This window comes from Salvia splendens, chromosome 17, assembly GCF_004379255.2.
Source record: "Salvia splendens isolate huo1 chromosome 17, SspV2, whole genome shotgun sequence".
Taxonomy (NCBI): Eukaryota; Viridiplantae; Streptophyta; class Magnoliopsida; order Lamiales; family Lamiaceae; genus Salvia; species Salvia splendens.
The window spans coordinates 5,479,544-5,485,000 of NC_056048.1; the positions used below are offsets into that span (position 1 = coordinate 5,479,544).

Here is a 5,457-nt window from a genome sequence, read left to right on the forward strand (position 1 = left end):
TTCTACCTTATGGCAGAACGACATGCTCCTAGTGCCAAAACTTGCAAACATGTTTCCCCTCGAGGATTCTTAGATTTGCACTAGGAATCCATGAAACGATGAGGGACTTTAAAGTCACGAGACATCCTGATCAATATCGTCGTCCTCAACTTCAGATAAGGGTAAATCGTCTGTTCCAAGGGGAAAGTAAGCTGCTATCAAGAGCAATATTCTCAGCAGACCGAGGAATTGCTGCTTCCGCTAATCTGGTTAGGATCTGTGAGATTATGTGGAACAGATGGTTACACAAGTGTGGATAGTTGTGGCAAATTATAATTCATCATCTATAACATGGCCAAAATGTTATCTGTACACGATCTACTTTTGGGTGTATGAATACATATCACTACAGATTTAAACCATGTCCATCTTGTTCACACGGCCTTTGGCTGTATCTGCTCGAAGTCGAAAACCTCGAACATGAGTCGCCTAACGTCTGGCTTCCCATAAACAGCGTATGCGAGCCCATGGATGGCTTGCTGAACCGAGGTTGTAGCTGGATTTCTGAGCCTCCGGTTGTGCTCATACGAGTCCTGGACCTGATCGCTGTAGATGATGAAACGGTGAAGATACTTCTCCCTCAAGAACTTGCCACAGAACTTGTTCATCAGAAGACAACGGTGCTTCTCCTGCAGCCATTTCCCAGGAGCATCAATATGCTTCATAAGCAACCTCTCGGCCATCACAAGATCCTGCCAGAAAATCTTGTTAAAATGAAGCAACAATGGCAGAGGAAGGGAGAACATGTCTTAGTTCTGAAACTCGCGTTACCTGGATCTTCTGACCAACATATTCCAAGCGCTCGAAGCAGAACCGTGGGTGTTCAAACTTGTGTTTTGATGGATGCATGAAACAGAGCTGGTTGCATTTCAAGCACAATGATGTTAGGTGTAATTTCATTTCAAACTAACATCGTAATTTCATTTCAAACAGAGCTTGTGTTTTGTAATAACGTCACAAGTCTTATCTAAGTAAACATCCATCAATCCAGAGAACAGCAATGCTACAACAAAGTCGTAAGAAATACCTGCAGCCCTAAGCCAAGCTCAATATTCCTTGCTTCTGTTATTTCAGGTATCCTATCCACCATAGCCAAGGGATATCCAAGTGTTCTCATCACTTGAGGTCTACATTCAAAATCCCATATGTTTCCACGGAATCGGTGCATACCAGGTGGCACACATGCTCTGAAAAGCCTAGGATGAGCAAAAAGGGCATCTTCTGGTGGCTGAAAACATCAAGCCAGTTGTTGCATTAAAAGTATATATAATTAACAAAGATGTTAAATAACTAACTAAAACTCATGTCCTGCCACCTCCAGATTTTAACCATATAAAAAAAAATCAACATATTCAAGTAATTTGTTTATTTTACACATCTTGTTATGGTATTTGGTCAAATGTCAAATGAGTAATGGTATGAATAGATCAGGAAAATTGCACAGGACAATATAGTGGAACTCTCTTTGAAGATAGAGGAACAAACAATTGTTGTAATTCTTCATGAAAATCTTAATAGTTCCTCACTAGAAGATCAGTAAGATGTTAACAAATAAGGAGGGGAGAAACAATTACCTTATAAGCAGCAACATCTTGCCAACTGAGTTTTCGGTTATCAAACTCAACAGATACATAGTCTATATCATCAAGCTGTCTCCTCAATTTAGGCTGGCAGTCTTCAGCCTCTGGGTCGAGCCCAAACACTTCAAAGAGAACACGATATACTTCTGGCATGCCAAAACACAAGTATATTGCTCCAAACAACGCCCAGAACACAGATCTACCAAACCAATATCACCCGCCTGTCAGAACTTAAAATAACTACCAAACTAAAGTAATAATTGTACTACTCACAAGAATCAATGCCTAAGTGCCTTCAATACTACAAGACGTTGATTAACGAGAGATGATACTATTGAATTGTCAAGCTCAAGAACACCAGAATGCAAGCTAAATAGTAAATATCATAGTTCCAATACAAAAAATCAGACCACTCAGGCAGAGTAAGAAAATCGTACGCAGGATACAATGTGAATAAAGAGTTCAGCAAGACCACAAGCAACTAGATTATCCACTTTTAATTTTATACTACAAGCAATTACATTGTCAATAAGGTATATCATTGCACAAAGTGCTACCCACATCAACTCTACCGATTCATTCAGCAGCAACTTAAAGCATTACTAAGTCCATTCCCCTCTCAAGTTGTTCAGTTAAAAACCATCACAGATATATATTAGTAACAACTTATTATTTGAAGAACTTGCGCCACAAATCACATTCATTCTTCCCAAAAACATAAAAATTAACCAGGAAAAGTGACATACTTCACTGGGGGCTCCCGGTCTTTGCGTAGCAGCCTGTCCATATCATCATACTGGAAAACCAAATTCTGCAAGCTAGCAGCTTTAATCTACTTGGGCAAAAACCTCTTCCCAATCAAAACATACACCCTCTCCCTCATCGGGCCCGGAGACTCCCTCGGATACCGCTGCAAGAAGAACTCACACAGCGCCAGCTCCAGCACATACTGCCCCAAAAACAACAGCCGCGAGTGCCCCGACCTCACATGCCTCACATTAGTCCTCTCACAGTGCGGATGCTGGAACGCCAAATACAGCAAGGAATCGAATTGCTTAGCCGGATTATCGTCTCCGTAGCTATCCGAGGGCTCCAAGGGATAACCCAGCGCCTGCTTAGCCTCCAGCAAATACTCATCCATCCACGTTGTATTGGCATTGTTCAATCGCTGCGAAGGGAAGCAAGAGCTCAGCAAAGGGAACGACTTTAGCGATAATTGGGGGCTGTTGAGGAATCTCTCGGCTAATCTCTTGTCATCTAATGGCGGTTTGAGGATGAATCTTTTTGGGGGCGCCCTTTTCTTGGGGGAGACTACTTTCTTGCGCTCCGCCAACTCTTTGAGGAGGCGTTGGGGGCTGTTCTGAGGGAGCTCTTTGGGGTCGGCGGAGGCGACGGCTGAAATGTGGAGATTTGGGGTTTTGGGGATTTTGAAGTGGGTTTGGAAGGGGAAGAGAGTGAGTGAGGAGTAGAAAGAGAGTTCTAATTTGGTGTGCGGTGTGAAAGATGAAGATAAATCCATTGGTTTAGATGGATGGATGGATGATGGAACTGGATTTCTATGAGAAATTGAAGTAGATTGGGGAAGCCATTGATGGAGGAGGTTTTTGTAGCTGCAGGCAGAGATAAGGGTCGAATTTTGTGAAAAGATGGAATACAGATTACCGTTTTGAGGGTTGGATAACTAGAAGCTGAGGCCCGAATACAAAGTCGGCGGCCCGCGTGAATAGATCGTAACAAAAATCCACAATTTGTGAGGTAATATTAGGGGCACTGGGAAAAGAACATTAATATTACACCAAAATAAAAATTACGTACATTAATTTAAACATATAAATAAAAAAAGACCACAATTTAAAACTAAAAAAAAAGAAATAGATTACTCCCAATATTATGGAGTATAAGTAGGTGCTTTCCTTCTCGGTCACAATCCAACAAATTTCAGCAATGCCTCTGAATTGCGCTCCCGTGGGTTGTATGTCGCATCAATCCGATAACCAGGTCGTCTGAGACTACCGCCTTGATGGATTAATTCTTTGCGCACATGCTACTACTCTTTGGCTTTAAAAATTGGAAGTAGATGTAGTAGTTATTTATAGAGGGAATTAAATTAAATTAAATTAATTTTAGAAAAAAAGAAATATCAGCTTGCTCTAAAATTCCTTGGATTGAGATTTGAGATAGACCCCTTTCTTTTTATTACTCCCTCCGTCCCGGCCTAAGCGAGACTTTTCTATTTTGATATAGGAATTTAGGTAGTGATGTTTTGAATTAAATTATTAATAATAAAGTAAGAGAAGGAGAAAGAGAAAGAAAGAAAAAAAGCTGATATTGTTATTTTGTTATTGATATTGTTTTTGTGATAGATACTCGAAAACCAAAAGCTGAAGAAAAGTTGGATTTAGAAGAGGTGAAGGAGAAAGAGAAATCAGTAGAAAATACAGATGAGATTCAAAATGTAAGGCCTGATATGGTGGAAGGTACAAGTGACCAGAAGGGCAGTGGGTGTTAAAACTGGAAAGAAGAAAATGGAGGGATTATCAAGAAAAATACAAAGATGATGAAGGTTATTCAGCCTGAACAAATTAAGGGGAGAACAGGATATGAGAATGATATAAAACCTAGTGTTTCTTCTGTAGAGAAACAAAGGAGACAGTAAAGTCTTATCTCCCTCTACAGAGTGACAAAATGCTACAAAATCAAATGGAAAAAAGCAAGAGCAGAAAGATGACAAAGAGAGAACAGATAAATATTGAGAAAAAAGAATCTCGTAAAGTGTTTCATTTATATTGCTTTTGGACTTGGTTTTGGGATAGTTTCACCTGATGTTTCATGTTGCTGCGAGAATCGGTCGGAGGTAATAAGGATCTTGTAGAATCAAATTTTGAGGTGTGATTAGTTTAAGTCACCCATACATGTCTGTGTGTAATTATAAGTGTTTTTTCATAGGCTTTAGTCTTTTGTACTGAATGGTTGCAGTTATCAGTGTTTGCAGAGATGCTTCAATATGAAATGGGCCCCCCTAACCTTGTTTCTCTATCCGTGCAGAGAAGATAGGTATACTAGTGATGTTGTAGGTGATACTGATCAGAATAAAACGCAAGAAACCAAGGTTGCAAAGGTGGAATCAGAGACAAACAACTGCTGCAGGCATGTAATTGTTGCTTAACAAAGATATTCCTCCTCATGTAATGTTCTCAATTTGCTTCTTTTGTCTTGGGCCAGACTTAGTTTTTTTCACTATATTCGCCTTGGGGCAGACTTAGCTTTATACCATTGTGGGACGGAGGGAATATAAAGAAACTTGGATTGATAAATTCGACGCAAGTCTAACAAGAGAAAAGTGTAGACAATAATAAGTGAATGCGTGGTGTGAAAGCATGTTGGCTGCTGGAGTTGGTGAAGCATGTTGTGAGAAAATGTTCTAAATCTGCTTTCTTTTTTCGTTCAATTTCATATTTTATTATGCGAGAGCACGATACATGCTCATAATAGCACAATATTGTTACTATACTTTGCACACAAAACATACACATAATAGCACAATACTGTTGCTACTTTGCACACAATACATGCTCATAATAGCATAATACTGTTACTACTTTGCACACAATATGCACAATGCATGTGTCATCATCTTATCCAATATTTCCAATACTATTCATCTAATTATTCACTACAAGCATGATAACATAATTAAATTCCCAAGATTTGAAGAGCTTCCCATTTAACACTATAACAAAACACACTAATTTCCATCTATATACATGCTACATTAATTAAAACACCTACCTCTCTCATGTTTCATAGCATATATGCTACATATCTATGTTGCAGAAAG

At 39.4% G+C, this 5,457-nt stretch overlaps 1 pseudogene; it reads right to left on the bottom strand.

Moving 5' to 3' along the window:
* Positions 1–228: 228 nt before the first annotated feature.
* LOC121775009 lies at positions 229–3,208 on the bottom strand (annotated as a pseudogene).
* Between the last annotated feature and the right edge of the window lie 2,249 nt (positions 3,209–5,457).